Source organism: Lissotriton vulgaris, chromosome 7, assembly GCF_964263255.1.
Source record: "Lissotriton vulgaris chromosome 7, aLisVul1.2, whole genome shotgun sequence".
NCBI classification, from domain to species: domain Eukaryota; kingdom Metazoa; phylum Chordata; class Amphibia; order Caudata; family Salamandridae; genus Lissotriton; species Lissotriton vulgaris.
Genome location: NC_141695.1, coordinates 719,253,660 through 719,278,176, shown reverse-complemented (window position 1 = coordinate 719,278,176; position 24,517 = coordinate 719,253,660). Strand labels below are relative to the sequence as shown.

The window sequence follows — 24,517 nt, the reverse complement described above, 5'->3', positions numbered from 1 at the left end:
ATGGTAGCAGATGCCAATCATATGGCTCAAAGAACGAGACTGCATTTGTTGTGGTGTTGAACATGTTGAAGGGTGAATTGTGAGTGACAACAAATGGGTGGATGAACATTCTGAGGTTTGTATTACAATGCATCCAACACTCCATTGTTCTGAAAGACAGTGCTCTGCCTGACGTGCATAAAAGTCCCCTAAATCTGAGACAAAGATTGAGATCAAATTGTGTGCGCTAGGCATAATTAAACCTATAGAGAGTACAGGATGGTTGGCATGGAAGGCACATATGTTTTGCACTTTTACAGGAATTTTGATATAAATTGAACTACGTAGCGGGGCAAAGAACTTTACTGCTGACTGTCTTTCTAGGTTGCAGTTAAAAGTAGATTTAGAGAAGGATGACAGTTATGTTGATGATGTTCTGAAGGTATTTGTCTTGAGTACAGTAATATAAAGTGCTAGCTTGCTCCATGTAGCCGTTGAACCCATCACAGCATCAATGGGGAAGGTTACTTAAGTTTTGTCACTTAATATAGACTCTCAGCATTCCCTTACATAGTGTTCAACTGCTTTGACCATACCACTACAGCAAACATATTCTCTTATTATTCCCCTTTATGGCCCTGACACCAAAGTAAACTTGTTGGGCAAGATTCAAACCATTGTTGTGGAGCCCTCTAAGACCACCACATCTCAATTTACCCAAATCAGTGTCAACGCATCAGCAAACCTTTTAAGCTTGGCCAGTGCTTGGATGCAAACCTACAACATCTGACTCCAATTCCCTTCTCTGCTCTCCTTCAGATAATGCACCACCCTTTACTGAGTTCATTTCTGGTCCAGTGTGTGTTTTAGAAAGTACACCCAAGTCTGACCTTGCTCTTGTAGATTACATGTCCAAGTGACCCGTAGTAAAATGTGTAGTTCATCAGCACACCCACTGTCGCAGAGTTTTAGAAAGGGAAGACTATGCAGAAGACATTGTGATGGATAACAGTACGCAATTGGCATCAGCTGAGATGTAGTTTTTACTAGATTCTATCGGTATTGGTATATCAAAACATTCCTCCAACATCCTTATAGTAATGGTTTAATGGAACAGATCAATCATATAGTTTAAAGATAAATGGTCTTGGTTTGAAGTTTGTCATTAAAGACATGCTCTAAGCTATATGAACTATGCCATATATCATCACTGGTGTTTCGCATTTCACCTTGTTTAGAGGACGGAAAGCAGGGACAAGAGTAAACAATGAATGGATGGGCCAGAAATAAATGGACGTGGAGAAAGTTGGAGATTTTGGTTAGAGAGAGAGAAAAAAAAGCTTCACATGTCAAACGAGTGTTAGTGTTTCTCAGGACTGTTACATGTTAAAGAGATGTAAAAGAGCATTTAGCTGTGTTACAGGATGGTAGAGTTTGGAATAAGACCATCAAGGCATGTGAAAGGGAAGAAAAGGAAGGTAATGGAAAAGCATATCTAGATATACAATTCAGCTCATTCCACTCAAAAAAAGAGACTTTGGTTTCAAGACATGTTTATCTATTGGCAACTTACACCATCACTTACACCATCTCTAATTTAAAACAGGTAAAGAACAATCTTTTCATAGGGAATGAAACCCAAAACAGCACTGAAAACATCAGTTTTAAATGAATATACAACATTACCCCGCAGCCAAATACTCTGCATACCATTACCACAAAATTATCTCTACGCAAACGCTATGACCCCGCAAGCTTTTATAACGAAGCAAACACAACACAAATTGTATTCAATCAATTAAAAGTTCCTTTACCACGCTGTTTATAACAACGTATGCTAGAGCAATGAAAATTCAATGCGAAAATGTTTTTATTTTTATTTTAGTCACTTACCACGGGATGCCAGGGAACACAGGGGTTTTGGGTGGGTAAGTAATAAAAATCACAGTATGTTAATTAATCTTTTTTTTTAATTAATACTTAAGTATTAATTAAAAAGTGTACATCTCATTGTTTTTTTTTTAAAATGTTCCATATCCACTAGGACAGATAGCACGAAAACTGGTTTTGGGTGGGTAAGTCATTTAAATATTATCTAATTCTTGAGTATTAATTTAAAACTGTACATTTAATACACTACCCTAAAGTACAACTCTACACTACACATACAACATAACACTACCCTAAACCCTAAAACACTACTCCCTGCACGACCCTGCCCCAATCCCCACTCTGCTCCTTACTCCTTAATACTACCCTGCACGACCCCCTGACACTACCCTAAACCCTAAACCCTAAAACACTACCCTACACTACACAAAGACCACAACACAACCCTAAACCCTAACCACTACCCCCAGCACCACCCTCCCCGACCCCCACTCTGCTCCCTACACAGAAACACTACCCTGCACGACCCCCCCAACACTACCCTAAAACACTACCCTACAATACACAAAGACCACAACACTACCCCCGGCAAGACCCTCCCCTGACCCCCACTCTACTCCCTATACTAAAACACTAGCCTGCACTACCCCAGACAATACCCTAAACCCTAAAACACTACCCTACACTACACCACCCAACACTACCCCAGCACGACCTCCCCCGACCCCCACTCTGCTCTCTACACCTACACACTACCCTGCACGCCCCACCATAAACCCTAAAAAAGTAACCCCCACTACTTACCTCTCTCTCATCGTCGGTCCGCTCTACATGTTCCTGCTTCGTCTGAGGCGCGGTGCACAGTGCACGTCATTGTGAGGAAACGGAATAGCCTCCGTTTCCTCACAACGAGGTAGATCGTCTTTACATCGCATGCGTTGTAAATGCGCATGCGATGTAATGACATGCGGAGTGATGGTATGCTGGATGTAATGTCATGCGGAGTGATGGTATGCGTAGTGATGGTATGCGGGGTGTAAGAAACTAAACCAATGACCTAATTTGGATCTCGGCAGACGGATTACCCATCACACAACAGTGACGAATATCCTGTCCACCTAAATATAAATCCCATTATATTCTATGGGATTTATATTTCAGCGGATGGGATATTTGTTGTGATGGAGTAACCCGTCCGCTGAGATTTAAATCAGGTCCCAAGACTAATATTCACTAAACATCACCAAAGCAGATGAAAAAGAGATTTACCTGTATTTCAAATAAAAAACATACCTGTGCCAGGAAAGAAATATCTGCCATATTTATGAAAGGAGACTGTCATAACCCGAGGTGTGAGATCAAAAGCCTCCGTTACGCCATCTCAATGTTGAATATCAATATCAATGTAGAGAACGAGAGGATGATACCTGCCAAGAAAGGCAACAGCTTACATCACAGCCTATGATTTTTAAAACGCGGATTACACCATACAACTCACTCAGGAAAAAATAACACAGACTGAAGACATGCTTACGAGTCTAGAAACTTCATATCATTTTGGAACTGGCATACTATGGACACAGCAGACAGACATCCAGCTGCAAGACTCCCCCCCCACCAAAATACTGGTGTTTAAAACTGGACTTCAGTGAAAATATAAATGTTTCCACTTTTCCGTGTCATCTGTAATGATCTCATAAGAGACATTCCCCCAGATGCATCAACAACCCAATTGGCATGTGTGTGAGCAACATGAAACTTTGAAAAATGCACTTTAGTGCATTTTTCAAAGTTTTTGCAAATTAGTTGTACTTCATGGTAATTTGCGTGCCCTATTAGCAAATTGGCTATTTTAAAAACTTTCATGCATTGCATTTAAGGAATCTCAAATTGAGATTCCTTAAATGCAAATAATCGCAATTTAGCGATTTCTAAAATTGCGATTTTTGCATTTGGGTTGATGCATCCCAAATGCAAAAATACCGCTCGCAAATGGCCAGATTCTCATAATCTGGCCCTTTGCGAGCGGATTTTTGTTTGATGAATCTGGCCCATTGTACCTTTTCTCTCCTTTGTACCTTTGCTCTCTATTATACTTGGTGCATTAAAAAAAAGAGTCTCCTCACTGTTAAAGAGGCATGATTACTCTGAACGAGTAAGAATGAGAGTCACAGAATAACAATCATCAGGGTTCTAGACTATAGTCCACTAATGCATGTGCTAACAGGAAATATAACTTGATCCAGGGTGACGCTTTGCCAAAATACAACTTGATAGTAGGAGGCAGTAATGTCATCCTTTTTGGTGAAGGACTATATTGAAAAATGGGTGTTGTAACTTGGTATACTCCTTTCCCATCTCTGCTTCCCCTCCCTTTCACGCACATTGGTATGGTCCACACTGACAGCTCAGGCGCTCGCTATCGAATGCGGAGATAGCAGCTGAGCCCCTTGTTGATAAGCTGACGGCATCTTTGAGTTACGCTTAACTAATTAAAGTGCCTTTATAATCTACATCGCCTCCTCTTTACTACATTTGTTGGCGACGAGGTGAGGAGACTGTGCCAGGGACAGTGGATGCCGTCTCCCTGGAGTGAAATCCATGCTTGTCAAGAGAAAATTCATCGAAGTCTATGGTGATCTACTGAAGGGAGCTAAGTGACTTTGCGGCTGTGGTTCTAAGCCCTGGCAGCCTGATTGAAATGAAAGCGTTCCGAGCTTACATGTGATAGAGTGTCAGCGTATTTTAGTGGGCTAGCAGCGTGAAGGATAAACGGAGGGGAAAGCGGCGCATTCGTGTGTCAGGTCGGGCACAGGGGTGGCGTTGATTCTAATTAGTGCAGCGACGTGACCAGAAAATTGTTTTTTGAGGCGGCACTTTGCGAGCTACGGAACGTATGATTGAACCGGCAAAGGAGAGTTAACAACCGCGCTGTGTTTTCGGTCACCACACGGCTTTGATCAGGCGCCGGCGCTCGTGTGGAAGCCTCGTCATCTGGGTCTAGCAGCAGCGCAGGGCAGGCGCGACGGCAAGCAGAGAAAAGAAAGAGCAGCGTTCAACACGCACCTTCCCAGAACGCGAGCCAATGAATTTTCTGTCAGTAAAGTTGAAACGGGTCAATTAAAGGAACTTTAAGAGCAAACCCAACTATTGCAACACAGCGTAGGGCTCAGACTTACCCTCTTCTAAGGCTGTCTCGTTCTGACAGGATCTACGTCGAGAGACACTACACCACAGGAAGTTCCCGCCAAGTGGGGAGGAGTGTGCTCCTCCATTGGTTTATAAGTCAGTGAACCATAGGAAAAGAAAGGGGACTTTTTGAAAGGAAAAGTACTTTCAGTTGTGTGGTAAAACATGTTCTGATGTGGGAGACTGAGTTCTGTGTGGAAAAAAGTGTAATTTTCACGGGACTGTTTGTAGTGGAAGTATTCTCCTGAGCATATCCCTTTCAGTTTTATTAACTCTTCCTTTACCTGCTTATTCATAAAGGGTGTTTTGAGAAATCTAGTCAGTTCATGGCAATGGCAGGTGCAGGCATGAGTCAGCCTCCACCTTTTCTGAATGAATTGGGGGAACCAGTTATTCCCTGGAGGAGGTGGGAAGGCATATTTAAGTCATATCTTATTGCCATAGGAGGTAGTAATTATTCTAACATAAGGAAACAGCACATACTACTCCACAATTTAGGCACACATGGAAGAAAGATTTATGAAGACATAACAGGGAGACTGGTGGAGGATGATCAAGAGGAAGTAGTGGAGGGTATCAATATCTGCGAGAGCACTTTGAGGGAGTTAGAATCACACTTTAAAGAAAAAATAAATGTGGTGATGGAAAGACACAAGTTTTCAAGAGGGTACAGAAGAAGGAGGAGAGGGTGAGTGCGTACATAGCAGTGTTGAGAGGATTGTCAGCAACATGTGAATTTGGGCAACTCACAGACTCGTTGATTAGAGACCAACTCGTTAGATGTACTAATGATACCAAAACACAAGAGGAATTACTCACCAAGAACCCTAACTTAGAAGAAGCTATCAACATAGCTAAGGGCCTAGAACACACTGCGCGGTGCATGAGGGAAATGAAACCACAGGAGGGGACAAACAAAGAGAGGGCAGATAACAAGAACCACATGGAAGGCGAAACCATATGTAAATTAGGGGAAAAGAGTAAAGAGATGGTTCGCAGTAAGACAGGTTCTATGGTATGTTATAAGTGTGGTAGTCCCAATCACTTGGCCAACAACTGGAAGTGTCCAGCGAGAAATGTACAATGCAGGAAGTGTAACAGGTGGGGGCACTATTCAAAAGTGTGTAAGGCACCCAGCAAAGCTGTACATGCAATTGAGGAATCACCTCAGGAAGAGGAGGGGGAGAAATTGTATATCTTCCAAGTAGAGGAAGAGGATGAAAACAATGATGACATCTATCCCAAATGTGATGTTTTACTTGATGGTATTAAGTTCAGTATGTATGCTGATTCATGTTCACCCTATACGTTGGTAGACAAATGTGTATTTGAAGACAAATTTGCTCATCACCCCATTAAAATGATGCAAGCAGATATCAGTCCCAAGGGGTACAACAAGGGAAAAATCCCTTTAAGGGAATGGTAACCATGAGAATCTCATTTAAAGACAGGCACACGGTGGGGAAAGTGTATGTGTCCACCAGTGGCTTGACCTTATTGGGCTGGAAACACCAGAAGGAGTTGGGTATGAAACTAGACCCATATAACAAAGAGCAGGTGTTACTAATTAATCCGGCAGGCATAGCGGGGGACCTCACAGAAGAGTTTAAGGAGGTGTTCAGTGAAAGGCTAGGTGTATTTAAAAACTATATGCACAAGATTATTCTCAAGGAGGCAGTACCAGTAGTGCACAAGACAAGGTCAATTCCGTTGCGAATGAGAGAACCCCTTCAGCAAGAACTTCAAAGGTTGGTCAGTCAAGGAGTTATCACCGAAATTGAGAGTTCAGCATGGCTGGCCCCGATTGTGATCACGGCAAAAGATGGAGGAAACAGCATAAGACTCTGCGTGGACCTGAGGGATCTAAATGCAAACATCCTGGTGGACAGGTTTCCTCTTCCCCGTATCAGTGAGATGTTGAGCACAATCCGGGGGGCCAAGTATTTCAGTGTATTAGACCTTTCCTCTGCTTATTACCCAATCAAACTGCATCCTGATTCGCAAATTTTAACGGCCTTCACCACTCCTTTTGGCAACTTTAAGTTTCAGCGAATGCCATTTGGCTTGGCGTCCGCGGCCGCAGCCTTCCAAAGAGTCATGCAACATGTGCTGAAAGACTGCAAGAAGACCATATGTTTCCAAGATGACATACTGATCTATGGAAGTAGCGATGAAGAACACAATGAGATGGCAAAGAAAGTATTAGAGAAGCTGAAGGAAGTTGGGTTCACCACTAAACCAAGCAAGTGCAAGCTAGGAGTAAGCTCGGTGGACTACCTTGGACACACTTTATCGGAGGAAGGTATCAAGCCTAAGTACGACTTAGTCAGAGCAGTGAGAGACGCCCCCACACCCAAAAGCAAAGAGGACATACTGTCGTTCTTAGAGCTTGCTGAATACATGGCTAAATTTATCAAGGACTTTGCCATGGTGTCGCAGCCACTCAGAGATTTGATCAAGAAAGATAGTGTATTTGCGTGGGGAAAGGAACAAGAGATGTCCATGAAGAGCATAAAGAAGGCAATCATTGAAGCCCCATACATTGGAAAATTCGACCCTAATGGAGCCACCATCATATCGACAGATGCCAGCAAAAGAGGCATTGGGGCGACATTAGCACAAAGAGAGGGAAGCAAAGTCAAAGTGGTGGCCTTTGCATCAAGGACCCTTACTTCATCAGAAGCGAATTATTCGACCATAGAGAAAGAGGCACTGGCGGTATATTGGGCTATCCGTCACTACAAGTTTTTCATATGGGGCATTCCGTTTGAGGTACAGACTGACCACAAACCCCTGGTCTCACTCTTCACAAATAAAGACATGGAAAGCATGACACCCTGCATAGCCAAATGGGCTGTGGGACTACAAGCATATAATTTCAAAGTGACTTATATCCCAGGGCAACAGAACAGGGTTGCAGATTTTTTATCGAGAGCACCAGCAGAAGGAGAGGAGGACGAAGAGTTGAGTGGTGACTCCATTCTGGAAGTGAGTCTAGCAGCAGTGGAAAAAAATGCTTGGATAACCCAGATGGAACAAGATGAAGTCATGAAGAAGGTGAAGAAACATATCCTCACAGGATGGCCAAAGAAGTGTAAGGACATGGAGGACGACATCCAACCATATTGGAATGTGCGGGAAGATCTGTCAGTTGAAGGAGATTTCATACTTAAGTCCGGGAAGCTCGTTCCACCGGAGGCTTTAAGAAACCAGATCGTGGAGCTTGCGCATGAAGGTCACCTGGGCCGCAGTTTGAGCAAAGCGAGACTACGAATGGACTACTGGTTTCCAGCTATGGACAGTGAGATGGAAGACAAAGTGCGGGACTGCTACGCATGCAGCCTGAGTGACAAGTCAAAAGTCACTAGAAGAGCACCATTGTCACCGGTGGAAGTTCCAGAGATTCCCTGGGACAAGTTAGGATTCGACATAGCCGGGCCCATCCATGGCAAAGGGCCCCAGGATTGGTACCTACTAGTTCTGGTGGATTACTAGTCCAGCTGGATCACATGCAAGATGATCCATAACGTGAACACAAGGTCGATCATTGAGTTCATGAAGGAGGTGTTCTCGAGAGAAGGCATCCCGTTGACTCTGGTGACGGATAATGGGGTGCAGCTAATTTCTGAAGAGATGAGGGATTTTCTGAAGGACTGCTCCATAGCCCATATCCGCACCCCACTATATTGCCCAAAGGCAAATGGCAAGGTGGAAATAGTCAACCGCATGTTGAAAGAGTGCATGCAGCTGGCTAATCAAGCTGGAGAAAACATTGAGGAGGCAATAAGAGACATGCTGTGGGCATACCACACCACGCCAAAATAATCTACAGGATGTACTCCTTTCGAGTTGCTGAGAGGAAGGAAAGCTGGAACGAAGCTGACCCCAAATTGGATGGGAAGAAAGCAAATAGAGGAGACCGATCCCAAAGAGATCAAGAGAAGGATAGAAACCAATCAAAGGAAATACAAGGAATGGTACGACAGGAAGTGGGGAGTCAAGGAGAGAGAGTTACAGCGAGGACAAAAAGTCTACGTCAGTAAACCAGAAAGACTAAGGAAAGGTGGCGAAAAGTTCTATGCTCCCAGTACCATCAGAATGCCAAAAAAGAACTCCGTGGTCATGGAAGATGGAAGATTATGGAGCCACGATCGGGTGGTGCCCACAGAGGGGAGAGAAGCTAGGTCAGGCTTAAGAGGAATGGAGGGTGGAGACCTCAATGAGGGGGACAGACAACACAGGAAGAGTGATAGACCTAGGATCCCTCCCCACTGGCACAAACAATACATAATGAGATCGTGATCTGCTATGTTAATGCAAAGTATTGTATTTCTAAAGGGTCTTCTGCGAAAGACCATGGACCATTGTTGTGGGTGGGGTGCGTCACCACTTTCCCCCTCCCCGGTTTTCCCAGTCTCCTTCACCTTCCCCCCTCCTTTCCTCTTTCCCTAGGGAGGATGATGTGTTGTAACTTGGTATGCTCCTTTCCCATCTCTGCTTCCCCCTCCCTTTCACGCACATTGGTATGGTCCACACTGACAGCTCAGGCGCTCGCTATCGAATGCGGAGATAGCAGCTGAGCCCCTTGTTGATAAGCTGACGGCATCTTTGAGTTACGCTTAACTAATTAAAGTACCTTTATAATCTACATCGCCTCCTCTTTACTACACTAGGGTAAAGCAAAACCATAATCTATTTGTTGATTTGCCACACTTCATTTGGGAAGCTTGAGTTAAAGGGTAGAAAATCATGGGATAGGGAAAAGGTTTGGCAACTCTTTATTGTTTCTCCGACATGATAAGCAAGAGATGGCAATTGAAATCATGGTTAAGGTTGTTCCAAAATTGCTGAATATACATACAGCATATTCTCTATGCAACTTAAGTACTTCATTATTTGATGGAGACATAGAGCCGTGCACATTAGGCATTTGTATCCAGTGTCCTAGACCTTAGATATGAGGTACCTTTACTAAGAAGACAAAAGAGGAAGCGGGAATAATTCTGGAAATTTTGGAGCATAGTGAGTTGCTTTTGACTTTCTGTTGAATGGATGGCAGGAGGCATTTTAGTTTTCTAATAGCTACAGAGTAATGTTCACCAAGCAAAGTCATTGCGGCTGTACTTCCTAAAGGTTCTTTAAACCCATTCCATTTTAATCATTGATGGAAAGTCATAGACACCGACGGCATCCAAATACACTTTAACAGAAAAGAATTAAAGATCAGATGTTTTCAAATATGAAAGGTAAGGTAGTAAACTTTTAAAAATATTTTTTGGGTCGGTTTGCTTTCAACAGATACCAGAAGCACAAAGTATTCCACGTCAACCTTTAGAAAATCTTTGGATGGATGAGTCACCACTTTTAGGATATGCATGCAGTCTGGTGGTAGATTAAAATACCTGTCCAGCACATACTGAGGAGTAAGATGGTCAAGTTCAGCAAGGAACGCTATTTAACAGGATCATGGACAGAAGACTCAGTCTGCATGGAAGCTTCTTGTAGAGTACTTGGGAATGAAGATCTGGATAACACTCGCAAAGGCAATTTGGTGCTATTAAATTCATTTTCGTCTTGTGCTCCTTAAACCTATTTGGCCTCTAGGGAAGACAGAAAATGGAGCAACACTGTTAAGAAATGTTATCTGACCATACCATAACAAGTATTGGCAAAGCCAATAGGTCTCACCTTTGGGACCTTATAAGTGTTTGGTTATCCAGCACAATATCCTTGGTGCAACAACATCAACTGTTGCATGGCTAAACACTTATAAGGTCCCAAAGGCGAGACCTATTGGCTATGCCAATGCTTTTTTTTGTTTGCTGCTCTCTTGTACTTGAAGTTGACTGGCTTTCTATAGTTCACACTCAGTAAACATTTTTAGCTCTGACTTTCTTTTGTGTGGGGGGGGTGGAGGGGGAAGAGAGGGAGGAGAGAGGGAGAGAGAGAGAGAGAGAGAGAGAGAGTGTGTGTGTGTATATATATATATAACGCGTCATGCCAGAGAGAAACAGAAGGCGATAATAAACTGACCTTTTTGAACTGGAAAAGCTGTGTGGCGGTCTTTGTGTCCTGCATGCCAAACCTGGAGAAGCAGGAAGGAATGGAATAAATATATATATATATATATATATATATATATATATATATATATATATATATATATATATACATACATACATACACACACACAGGCGCCCACACTGACAGTAAAAGGTCAGAACTATAGAAAGTACTAGGTGAAACTGTGCTCCTAAATCAATTTGTGAATTGGGCTCCAAGTATTTGGACAATTGATTCCTTAGAAGTCTTAGTAATGCAGCTGTATCTAGCGCCTCGTGCTGTACAGAGAAACACTCCTACGTCTAATACAGCTGCATTACTAAGACTTATATGGAATCAATTATTTTGAATCGCATGACACTTTGGCACAGTGTCATTTCCATCGCCTGCGACATGCGACCTGCGAGCCATCGATATACACCGATGTTTACGAAGAGTTTTCTTCTTCGTAGAATAAGAGGGGCTTCATGGGAAATGAAAAACGCGGTCGCAAAATACTCTCACTTTTTCTCTCTCTCTCCCTCCATGTCTCTCTGTCTTCTCTCTCTCTCACTCTATTGCTCTCTCTCTTCTCTCCCTCCCTCTATGGCTCTCTCTCTTCTCCCTCCCTCACTCTAACGCCCTCTCTCCCCTCCGCTCTCTGCCTACCTCTAGTTCTCCCTGCCCACCCTTTACCACCTTTCAACCAACCACTTTCTCTGCCCCGCTCATTTGTTGTGCTTTCACCTCTCTTCTTGCACAGTTCCCTCCCCTTATATACCTCTACCTCCCTATAACTGACTCCTACGTCCTGTCTTCCTAGTCCCTCTCTTTACCTATTTCTATCTACCTCACATTTCTCTGCTTTTTCTCTCTTCACCTCTATATCCTTGTACCTCGCCTCTCTCTACCTCACCAATCACCTCACCAATCAGTAAACCCGCCTTTCTCTCCCCCGCTCTCTCTCTCACACACTGGTGAAGGGGGTTAGGGGGTTAGGTTGAGCTGAAAATGTGTCATAAATTTACAATTGTTCAAACAGGGTACCCCAAAGTATGTCCGGCCCAGGGCCCCAGAACTCCTTAGGATGGCCCAGTGATGACTGGTTGTGAAATACACGAGTCCCACAGTGCCTCGTCCTCCTCTGCTGCCTTATGTGCTGTGCCCTGATGCACCAGGGCGCAGTAGAGAGGCTTAGCAGGGCTTAAGAGAACGAGGACAGGCTGTCCCTCGGCATCCTGTGGCCCCCCTGTCAATCCTAGCTCATTGGGTTAAGCGCTCACTGCTGACATCTGCTCACATGTTCATTGCAGGTGGTAGGAAAAAATCCCGACCGGGTTAAATATTGTTCATTAAAAACGTTTCGCTTCAACTTTTATATTAAGTTACCATTGGGGTTGTCTGAATTTTTGCATACCATGACAAATTTATTCTACATCTCTGCGCCAGATCCAGTTTGATTCAACAGGTTAAATACTTTATTTAGGCATTCCAGTCCCTTAAAGTGACAGCAGTATAAACTAATAATGTGAAGGAGTGAAATCAATGCATAAAAAAACATTGTCACTATGTACATCACAGTCAGTTTGTAAAAAGTTAAGACACATTGGCACCTCGCAAGCTATTGTGCGGAAACATCTGAGGGTTTCTGGACATGTGGCGGTGTATTCACATCAAATGTTAAAACCACCTGGGCCTCACTACATAACCCTTTAACAGTTTCCAAAAACTGCAGCTGGAGGATGAGAAATCTCAATGGTCTAGTCTACTAACAGTGATTATGGTTCGGATTGTTGCTAATTTAAAACATCTGGAGCGGAGCATAAAAGTGTTTAATTATTGTTGATACGTTCTAAAAAGCAAAGAATTGTTCAAGGGCCATAAATAATGCAAAATCATAAAGTGCCATGCGCTACCCTTAGAAATCCTGAAAATTCAAAGGCAACTTTCCTAAAAAATGTTTCCAACAGCAAAAGCTGGGCAGTACATTTCTGGGATGACAGGGTAGACACAATTCAACAGAGGACAAATAAAAAAACAAGGCTTGGCCCGAGGAAGGTGGCAACAGGAGCACGCCGAGGCGCATTTTAAACAAGCTGTCGGCGCTGTGTGAAAAATATAGAGCTTAGCTGCTAATGAAGGAGAGTGTGTAATGCCACAAGTGAGAGATCAAATCCCGGTGGGCAGGGCCAAAAGTGGACAGGGCGATAACAAGGAGTGACTTTGAAGCCTCCTTTTCAATCGTGAGCCCGCGTTTAGCATGGAGGATGAGGCCGGCGAATGAAAAAGATGGATGGGGCTTCAAGTCCGCCTCTGAAAGCTTTGGAATCCATATTGATTCCAAGAAGCCCTTGCATGGCGAGAGCAGCGCATACGCGCTTCTAACGCCAGGCAAGACCTAAAAAAGAGATTCTCCAGGGATTGAGCTGTCTGAAATTGGATTCATATTCTATACATTTAGCATTTCCTGTTGCCACAAGTGAATGTCTAGAGTTACCATGTGGAGAAGATCCCACTGAGCATTTGGTTGTTCTGTAAACATTTATGTTAACAAATGTGAATGTCTGATCAACATGCTAACTTTGGTGTTCTGATTGCCCAGAAGGTGGGTGGCTGTGATGCTGATCCAACAGGACAGCAAAACATGTTAAATTGCCAAGGCCTCTCTCAAGTGTTTTCTTTTTTTTTAACACCTCATTCTATTGACATTTTCATACATTTAAAATAATAATTGCTACACTAGTACAGCACCCACAAATAAAATGTTAAATATTTCATACTGCTTATGTTAAGCATTGACAACAAGCCAGTCCAAAATCCTCCCACAGTTTATTCCCCATCAGAAACAATGGTCCGACCACACATTCCATGTCTTGAGATACATGTGCAGTCAATATTGCGTTCTGTAAACTGCACGCTGAGCTACCTAAAAAATATCTACTCCCCGGTCCAACTCAGTCATCGTGGGAAAAGGGGGTGGGGAGGGGCAGTTTCCACTTCAATTCAGTCTCAGGCAATATCCCATTTTGCGACCAACGGGTTCATAGTCATAGCAATAAAAAGAAGAATCTCCACTAATTTTGGAATCTTGTGTATATATCTGAAATTATTGGAACTGTGAACGTGATGCACTACTGTTTACTTCTTTTTACCTAATGTAGGTTGGCACCCATTGGGCAGAGGGTGCCTACCGTGGGTGCACACATTGCAATATTTGAAATTACATGATTGAGAAAACACATTGTCAGGAGAAATCAGTGTGTGTGAGGTACTTAGGTTTGGTCCACTGCCTGGTGCTTTGTCTTATACATACGACTGAAACACATACATCTTTTGATGTCAAGGACCATCATATCCTTGTGACATCCCACTGTTTTTAGACCCTGGCCATTAAAAAGTAATTTTAGGATCGTTGAAGCAATTTTAAGTCACAATCCCTCGCTATGCACCTTTAAAGTGCTCCACTTACAAACACGTAGAGCGCACCCACTCACACTAGATGATGTGGGTGTGGGTCCAATGATGAATCAGGCCGCAGGTGGGCCCTGCGGGGGAGGACCCAACAAATATCCATGAAATGTGGCGATGGCACTATTATACCTGGGGGCAGTGCTTAATTTGAGCCAGTGGTTTCCGATGCTCGGCACCGGCACTTAATTGGTTTCCGGTACTCAGCACCGGCACTTAATTGTCATCACCACACTTATGACACTCTGGCATATGGTGGTGCTGCTCATCTGATTTAGAGATGAGGGGAACCATGGTTGTTTATGAATACAATATACATTAAAAATACCATCATTGGCAGCGAATATGGGGCAATGGGTGGTGCAAGCTGCGGTGGCCTCCTGGTCAGGGGCATGGCACTTAATATTTTACAAATTAAGCACTGCCTGGGGGTAGATAGCACACACACTTGAGATTTTAAAAAGACGAAGCATCCAGCCTTGTAAAAAGATGGGATTTAAGAAAGATGGTTTTTGTGTAGTTTTTATGTAACCTGGATTTTTAAAAAAACAATTGAGAAGATATTCTCTTATTGGTTCAACTGTGGTCACAATGCGCAGCATATGTAGATGGCTTAGCTCTCCGGTTTGTTGAGCATTTCCCAAAAAAGTAACATTAGAACAGTACATAGTCTTAAGTAGTACTGGCAATTGCAAGCTGGTACGGGAGCAGGAAAAGTACCCCTCCACCCTGTTTAGCAACACTTTGCCCATATCATTAACAAACGTAGTCTTTTCATGTCACATTGACTTTACATAATAATGAAGCAACCTATGTCTACTTTAAATACAGACATTAGACTACAATGGGCAAAAGCCATCACAGTGGAATTATCCCCCCCCCCCCCCCTCTGTGAACTACGTATAATTAAACTTCGAAGACGGCACAATTGCTTACTTTAATAGTGCAAATGCAAACATGAAAGCATGCAGCTGCAGCTAAATTTAGGGCACTCCCTGAATGTTCTTTAAAGGTCTATTTTAAGGGAACGCAGACCCCACCCCTTTCTTTACAACAACTGTCTTTATTTTAAACATGGTCGACCTTTCTGCACGACATGATGTGTTAATTTCAGCTCAGTATCCCTTCCTTGGGTGTTTTAAAGCGGGTTAAACTCGTCAATATTTACACGTTCGAGTAACTTAACGGCTGCCACCCATCTCTGAATAAGCTCTGTCATGTGGATGGTCCCTTTCAGGGCCAGACTGGGGGCGCAAACCTGCCCTGGACTGCCAAGCAATTGTGTCGGACCGACCGCGGGGCGAGTTGGTGGGGACTTGGCGGGAGAGGGGGGCTAACACTGCAGCTGCTTTTGTTACAGGGGGCAGCTATTGCAGTTATGCTGCAAAACCAGCCCCCCAGGGTGTGGCCCAACGGGGAAACGCCAGGTGCCCGCAACGACCAGTCCAGCCTGGTCCCTTTGTCTGGGAGGTTAACATCTACTCCTCCCATTCAAGGCTTTTGTGTACAGAGGAGCTTGTCACAAGACAAAATACGTATGGAGCGGGGCCTTTCATGGTTCTTATACAAATGACTGTACAACTGCGCTTCTCCCCAGATAAATCGAGGCAGGGATGAAAGGGGCATAGAAATTAGCAGACATCCACTGTAGGGCACAATTTAATAAAGGTTAGCCAGCTAGGCAAAGGAGCATAGCACTTCCACATTGGTATAGAAATGGCTTCGCCTAGATCTTTGGAATACCTGCACTCATCGGCGTGGGGGTGTATTACTTGTATTCATTTACACCCGGGTTACATTTTGAGGGTTACTGTAAAGTTGAATGCAGGTGCATCTTATGTCATATTCATGCTTCGCTTATCAAATGTATGCGTACAGACCTTATTCACAATTATTTTTTTTTAATGTTCAAACAATAACATCGGATACTTTAGATTTTCGAAAAATGATGCAGCGAATAAAAACAACTGGGTTTCTCTAATACTTATAAATAATGATTTATTTGAAATTAACAATGTACAACAGTGCTACTTAGGCCGCACCCAGTTTGGCACTTATTGCTTCAAAATAGAGCACAGTGCTCAAGCTAATGTCTCCAGGCTCCTACAGTTGGGATTGGAGTACTGCCTAGAGACTAGTAGGGGAACAAGTGACTGAGCAGAGTACCAATGTCACTTAGTAATGTATGGTAATAAAAAAAGTGTCCTATTTTTTCAGTTTTAAATAGCGTGGACTCGGCTCGAGGGCATTAGGTTGCTTTACATGAACATGTTAAAAACAGTGTGTATAGCTAATCAATCCCTGGCGACACAGCACTCTGGATAATATGCCGCATGGCTAAATACTTATAAGTTCCAAAAGGCGAGGCCTATTGGCTATGTTAAGGCTTGTTTTCATGGGGGGAGGAGTTGACCTAATGGCTAGGGCGGTCGACCTCGAATCTGGGAACTTGGTTCGAGTCTTGGCAATTACATTGAACATCCTGTGATTCTGGGCAAGTCACTTAATCTTCCTGTGCCTAACAAAGATGAATGTGTCCTCATGTAATGCAACTGGTGCTATGTAAAGGGCTAAGATACCCGATACCTTCGGGTCAAGTTCGCGCTATATAAAACTCCATAAAAGAAAAAAGAAAATACCATTATATCTTTGTTTATCTATATTGCATTTGTTTGAATTTACTCTCTGTAGCAAGAAGGAAGGGGATTGTGTGAAGTTCTGTCCTCAGCATTACGTATGTTTAAATTCTGAAATGTGGCAAAGGGTTTGTGCGGCAGAATTCTAGATCTGGCAGTTGTTACCAGGACTTGGATACTGACAGTTGTATGATGTAAAATAAGCCTACTGTACAATGGCACCTCCTCCACTAAGGCGGAGGAGAGTCACCCCATGGCTTTTCAGCAGTGAAAGGAAAAATAAAATTTAAATAACTCAAAGTTATTATTTTAATTTTTCTTGTTGTGGACGCGGCAGCTTTGCAGGCGGGGCTGCTCTGCTGACAGAGCTGGGGAGGAGAGAACTAGTTTTCACTACCCAAGTACGCTTTAATGTTAGGCCGGCCGTCTCGCTCTGGCCTAACATTCATGCGCACTTAGCATGTTCTCCACCCATGCTGCATTACAGTCTGGGTGGAGAACATGCCCATGCCCCCATGGGCGTAGGAGACACTAAATTTCTGGGGGGGACAGGGACAATCTTGTGGACTTTCCAGTGACCCTATACAAATCGCCCATTGTGAGAGACCGTACACGCGTTAAATGTATAAAATCGCATAGTTATGAAGAGAAATATTAAGAAAGGCAAGAAAGTAGTGGACTTGGAAGATGTACTGGCTACTCAAATGTGGTACTAAGATCATCCTTCTCAGTTGCTAAATGGTGACAAGTACAAAGAAATGAAACTGAGGGACTTGAGACAAAAACTTCACTAGCAGTATCCTGAGCCGAGATACCATCAGGTGTAAAACTCCACATAGTTTTAAGAGCAATAGAGAATTGTGAAACAGAACTAGGAGAGAGTGTGAGTGTGTGTGAGCTTCACGAAGGCTCAAACATGGTGCAGGTAACCTCTAGCCTATAGTCCACCAGTACTCTGCCATAGCCTGCCCTTGCACCCAAAATATGTAAGGGAGTGAGTAAAAATTTAAAGTCACTTAGCTGAAAATCTAATTTGTACAGTGTTCAAAAGCATAATTTTTCCTGAAATCCCACTTGAGTGTCCCTAATTCAAGATGACCCACAGCTGTCACATACAAACAGAAAGCTTGGAGGGCATGTGGCACTTGGCACATGTTTTATCAAGAAGATGCCCTAGCAGGGCTGACACTTCTAAAGGTGGACAGGCACCGACTGGTGCAGTAAGGTCATAAGGGCTACACACATTTTAAATGCTGGTTCAAGAGTGTGAGTAAATCTCTTGCACTTTTTGTGAATCACAAACACAAGCGGCTTAAGTAGGAAAATCAATTTTTAAGTTGGGAACACTGTCAGGCCATTAATGGTAAAAGATTTGAAAAGGGACAGTGCTTTAAATGGGCCGGTACTCACCGGTACTGAGTACCGGCACTTCCGAATTTTCTGTCCGCCAGTACCGGCACTTTTCTTAGTTGAGGGAAGAGTACCGGTACCCTCATTGAGAGCACAGCAGGCTCAGGTTCAGTGACTCCTCCAGCTCAGGGCAGACGCCGCTTTGCTTACGAGGAGCTTGCAAATCACAGAGCGCATGAAAGGCCGTTTGCAGAGTCGCTGCTGGAGATTCCAGCAGTGCTCAATTGAATGGCCCCACTGCAGAGGTCTGAGAGGGCTTGCCCTGTGTCATGCTGTGATCAACAGTACAGGGTCTAAACCGACCCTGCACTGTTGATCAGGTGCGCAACGGCTATCAGCTTAAAGTGTTCCTCCATCAGGCATGTGAAATGGGCTGCAGCTGCCAGTCATTAATCCTGTCCGATTTAGGGAAGTGCACGAGCAGCAGCACCAAACAATCCTCTACCTTCCCAAAGATGTTTTTTTCACCTTTTAGTTCAGCACAAAGGCTGCTTTCCTTTGTGTGCCCCTCTGTTGAAGCAGGAAATGAAGATGTAAAGTGGATAAATTATGTTTATTCAAGTAGTAACATCATAAGGGCCCAAACGCAGGTGGAAATAGTAACGTGTGAAGAACAGCTCTCAAACAATCCAATCAGCAGAACATTCTATAACGTTATTTATATAAGATAAATGAACGTCCCAACAGATGCCATAATCAACACTAGTCTACCAATGAAATAAAGATGTGTTTTTTTCAACATAAACGCATTCCTTATGCGTTTTGATATGTGCTGTAACTGATATAGAGGTCATTATGTATCATCATATCTTACCCTTAGCCCCACCGCTAGCCCCGCCCCTTTCCCACACCTCTAACTAATTTTAATGAGTACCTGCACTTATTTTTCCCATTTAAAGCACTGATAATGGGGCAACTCAGTTTACACTTGCCGCGCCTGCAAAAAGGGCCCTCATATTTTTCTCCGGGTTCAGAGTGGTTCTGCCTGAATAAATGTAGCTTACCATTAATGTTATCAGCGTACTCTATAATATCATTAGATACACAGTGGTCAAGCCATGGGTCTTCCATTTCCCTTGTTGTGGAATGTCATTGCTGGCCAGCGCACTGGAGCTGAGTCTGCGTTACACAAGAGGAGGGTATGGGTTTTAGGCAGAGCCACTGGAATCCTAAAACTGGGGAGCACAACATTTCACTGTCATGTCACACCTGGCTGATCACATGTCAATGTCAGGTAAAATCAAAGTTCAGCAAATAGCAAACTAAAATTGGAGTCAAAGAACAGAAGAGAGGGAGAGGCGCAACGAGAAAGCAAGAAGGAGGCAGGGGGAAAAACGAGTACAACAGACCGACAGATGAATGCAGTGTAACAGCCCTTGGCTTTACTTACAAGTTAACCGAACCAAAAGTCAGTCACTTCAATGGAATAGGTACTCACGCAGGAGGGACCTCACACTTAGTGGGAGTGTGCTGCTGCAGCCCTTTCGTCTTCAAGCCGGCAACAGGCACGGGGGCGAGGAGTCCGAGGTCAGCAAATCAATCAGTGCACTGCCACTGGCTAGGTTGTATGACGATCCATTGGCCTCAACGTCATCACGGGTGTTCGCATTGTGGCAATTACATCGTAAAGGCAGTTACACCAGCCATTTTCACATCGCACGTAGTTGCGACGCAAATGTGGCCATGTAATAGGATTGCGTGTCACATCGGCGACTATACTTAGCACGTCTTGACAACGTTTTTGCGTGCCCTTCTGCCTTATGTTGCCCTCGTTCTTTGTGGCCTTCTGCCCTCTGTTTGCCTCGTTTTTGCGTGCCCTTCTGCCTTATGTTGTCCTCGTTTTTTGTGGCCTTATGCCCTCAGTTGCCCTCGTTTTTCGTGCCCTTCTGCCGTATGTTGCCCTCGTTTTTTGTGGCCTTCTGCCCTCTGTTGCCCTTGTCATACACCCATCCATCCCAGTAATCCGGACACCATACACCCATCCATCCATTATGCATCCATCCATTAAACCACCCGCCCACTCCACCCACCCAGCACCCATACATGCACCCATGCATCCATTCACCCATACACCCATTCATCCCAGCCATCCAGCCACCATCCACCCATCATGCATCCATCCATTAATCATTCATGCATCCATCCATGCACCCATGCATCCATTCACCCATACACCCATTCATCCCAGCCACCCAGCCACCATCCACCCATCATGCATCCATCCATTAATCATTCATGCATCCATCCATGCACCCATTCACCCATACACCCATCCATCCAGTATGCATTTTTAAATGGCATGTGACTGTGATGTTTTTAATATCCCGTTTTGCCATCAACATCGCATACAAATCCCGTTTTGCCAAAACCCCTTGTAAAATCCGCAGCATTTTTATATGGCAAAACGGCAAAACCCTTTTTATAACCCTGGTCTTTTATAATAAAACCCCTTTTATAAACTGCATTTTGCCAAATATAAAACCACCACTTAATCCACTGCATAAACCACCGCTTAATCCGCTGTATTTGCCAAAGATAACCACCGCTTTGCGCTGTAATGCCATTAGCATCGCATGCGTTGTAATTGCATGCGATGTTAATGACGCGTCCTAAAAGCTTGCGATTTGAAGGACGATGCGATGTCAAAGTCGCTGTGTTTTGACACCGATGCTCTGGGTGCTTCCCCACTGGCTCCAGGCAGCTGAGGTGAGAAATAAATAAATCCCGGAGCCTCGGGGGTGCTGCGCCACACAAAGAGTTGAACAGGGCATAGGCAGGGGGGCGAGTGGCCTCTGACGTCACCTTATGCGGTGACTATCGGATCATTGGCGGCTCACAGACAGGTAACTGGAGAGGCGCCAGGTCAAGTGCAGGGCCAGTAGGTCACGCAGCTCCGCTCGCACTTTTTTTCGTGAGCTACAGGCCTACTAATCTCCCTCTCAGAAGGGAGACCCACCCTTGTCCCCTGCGTCCCCCCCACTCCAAAATCTGGGGGGGTATGTCCCCCACGTCCCCCACAGTTCCTACGCCCATGCATGCCCCCAGTCTCTGCCTGAGCACCGAACCAGGGTGCTAAGACCAATCACAACGCTGTATTGCAGCGTTGTGATTGGCTCAGGGGAGCCTTGGTGCTTCCTGTTCTGGCCGGAGGGAGGCGAGGAGGACACAGCGTTGAGGTGAGTTTAATTTTTGTTGTTTGTTGTTTTTTTAACAATCTACCCGGAAGTGCCAGAGTGTAAAAAGAAAGTGGAAGACAGGTGTGAAAAAAGATTCTTTAAGCATTTTGGAAAATGATGGGCAATACGAAATCAGATACCTGATTTTTTTTTAAATGCCTGTAATATCACTGACTACTGAGCAATAGAGGGAAATTGTGCAAAGCAAACCACCATTATTAGGTCTGGCTGGACAACACAGCTGTCAACAGAACGTATGTGAACAACAACAAAAAAAGTTTTCACAGTACTACTGAGAGAGAGCCGTAGGCTCCACCCACATGTTGATTCTCATTAGTACAGGATTTAATTGGGCAGAGGTTGTGGGATTCCACTGTAACGTGTACTCATATTGCACTTTTTTGGCTTGTACCAAAGCTTATACTCAAAACAGCAAGCCTGAGTTGGTTATGATGGTAAGCAAATGATCATGGCTATAATCCTGGCCTGTATATTATTAAATGTTATATATTTATTGAATAGAGCATATTTGTACATCAATCTTTATAAGGGCTGGTTGTTATTACTTTGTACAAAACCCTTTAAAGATGGATTTTGTTACATGGAATCTCACAGATTATAGTAGTAGTTAAGGGTTTTTGTGTTTGTATTTTATTATTTGTATTCTCACAAATAACTGTAGTAGGCCAAGGCTTTGGTGTAGATCACCCACTCTGACAAATCCTGGAAGAAGATGATTTTCACAGTGACTGTTCTTGCTGGGCCATACTAAGAGGAAATGTACATTGTTATGCCAACTGTTATTTTGTACATATTTGTAATTTCAAGAACTGTATACCTGATGGGTGCCTTGTAGGAAAAGTTAAGCAGGCAAATGATAACAGCTATATGCGTGACTGATTCACTGGGAAAAAGTATTTCAGACGTCATAGGGAGTATCTGTTTATTATTAAACGTTATGACAAAGGCACTATGCCCAATTTATTTGCTACATAACATATATGTTGAAGCCAACAAGCCTTTCAGGGTGGGTTGTGTTTGCACTATATTAAAGCCCGAAGTCGGGTATTTTGTTACATGAAATCTCAAAGATTACCTTTGACAGGAAGAATTTGGTGTTGGGTTTCTTCTTTGCCAGACACCAGGGGTAGTAGATTTGCACTGTAATGGAATCTCTTCAGAAGGCCACACAGGCTTAGCTGAAGGGAGATGGAGGGGGAGGGGGAAGGGGAAGGTGAGTGGGAGAGGGAGAAAGAGACAGAGAGGGAAGGGGAGAAAGAGAGAGAGACGGAGGGAGGGAGGGAGAGAGAGAGAGGGGGAGAGAGAGAGAGGAAGAGAGAGAGAGAACACGAGAGAGAGAACATAAGAGGGAGAGAGAGAGAGACACTCAAATGGCCAGTTAGCACTGCTATGGGAGTTGTAAAACCCTCCTATAAAATGCATGACATACATTAAAATAAATTAAATATAAATGAAATAATTATTTACACTAAAATAAATTAATTAAATATAAAAAGTTTGATGAATATACATATGTACCTCCCTATAGATCAACAGAGGGCTTTTGCATCAGCCATCTTCTGTCATTGGTCTGTCTGAATGTTATTCACACTCTGTTTTTATCCTGGGTAGCACAGTGCATGAGGTAATGGTTCTGTAATGGTTTAGTCCACATCAGTCATTGGCTCTCTTGTCCTGTGAATAATGGCATTTTCTGATTACATGCACAACCACCTGAAAATAAGTGCACTTCAGAGTCTGGGCTGGTTAGCCTGTCATTTATTTTTAAATTTTCTCCTATTAAACATCCCTCTTCATTTCTCCACTGTTTATTCGTATTTTTCTTTAAAGGATACCACAACACCAAAAGCAGTACTAACAGGCCATTTGTTTGCCACTCATTTCATCTGGAGTGTGCAACATCTTGTGTGGCCAAATGCTCTAAACCAGGCGACAATTATGGAACGATATTGTCTATAGCGTATCACTGTTTCACCATTCAAAAATGGCCATGCTGGTTCAAAACATGGCAGCCATGCTGAAACTTTAAAACAATGATACACTATGAGCAACACCACAGCAAGATTGGCAACCACTGTTATGTTTAGTGTCATTATTTCAGGCATATACCCAATGTATTTAGGCATCAGAATCAGGCCCGGACTGGCCATAGCGGGAACCGGGCACTCCCCGGTGCGCCGCACTGGTGGGGGCCGTTTTTGGACCCCGGGGTAGCCGTTTTTGTTACAGGGCTGTTTTTTCAGCAAAGCTGCAAAGTCGACCCTGTACCAAAATAGGCCAAAAACCACCACCGGCAAAGTGCGCTGCCGCTCCCTTTGGGAGGGGGGGGTGGCGGCTGACACTTTGCCAGGGCCGGTTGTGGTTCCCTGTCCTTCCCTGATCAGAATGTCTTCGTTTTTCTACTTGCATTTTTTTACATTTAGCTTGCATGTGTTGTTCAGGTTGTATGTGTTTTATTGTGGTTGTGGCAGAGAATGAATGCAATTACGAGTCAGTAGATAGATGCATTGATGCATGAGTGCAAGAAGGTGTGAAAGAATGCATGTACAATAGAGTTAATAAGTATCTAAACCCATCAATGACTCTAAAGGCACTTTCATACAAAAGCCAGACGTATCCACGTTCGATGGGGAGTGTGAAGTCACAACACCCCAAACAAAATCAGGATCGGCTTGAACACCACGAAGACATTGGAATATTACACGT

The 24,517-nt window shown here is 43.8% G+C and overlaps 1 protein-coding gene across 8 annotated transcripts in view; it reads right to left on the bottom strand.

Moving 5' to 3' along the window:
* The window catches only part of ARSG (arylsulfatase G), a 2,325,381-nt gene that overhangs the window by 1,145,721 nt on the left and 1,155,143 nt on the right, over positions 1-24,517 (bottom strand). For 7 of the 8 annotated variants that reach the window (XM_086930959.1, XM_086930958.1, XM_086930961.1 and 4 more), the window contains one exon: positions 3,163-3,296. The exons of the other annotated variant lie outside the window; for it this stretch is intronic. The gene's annotated coding sequence lies outside the window, so the exon portion shown is untranslated. The remainder of the gene's footprint in view (positions 1-3,162; positions 3,297-24,517) is intronic. 8 annotated transcript variants of the gene reach the window in all.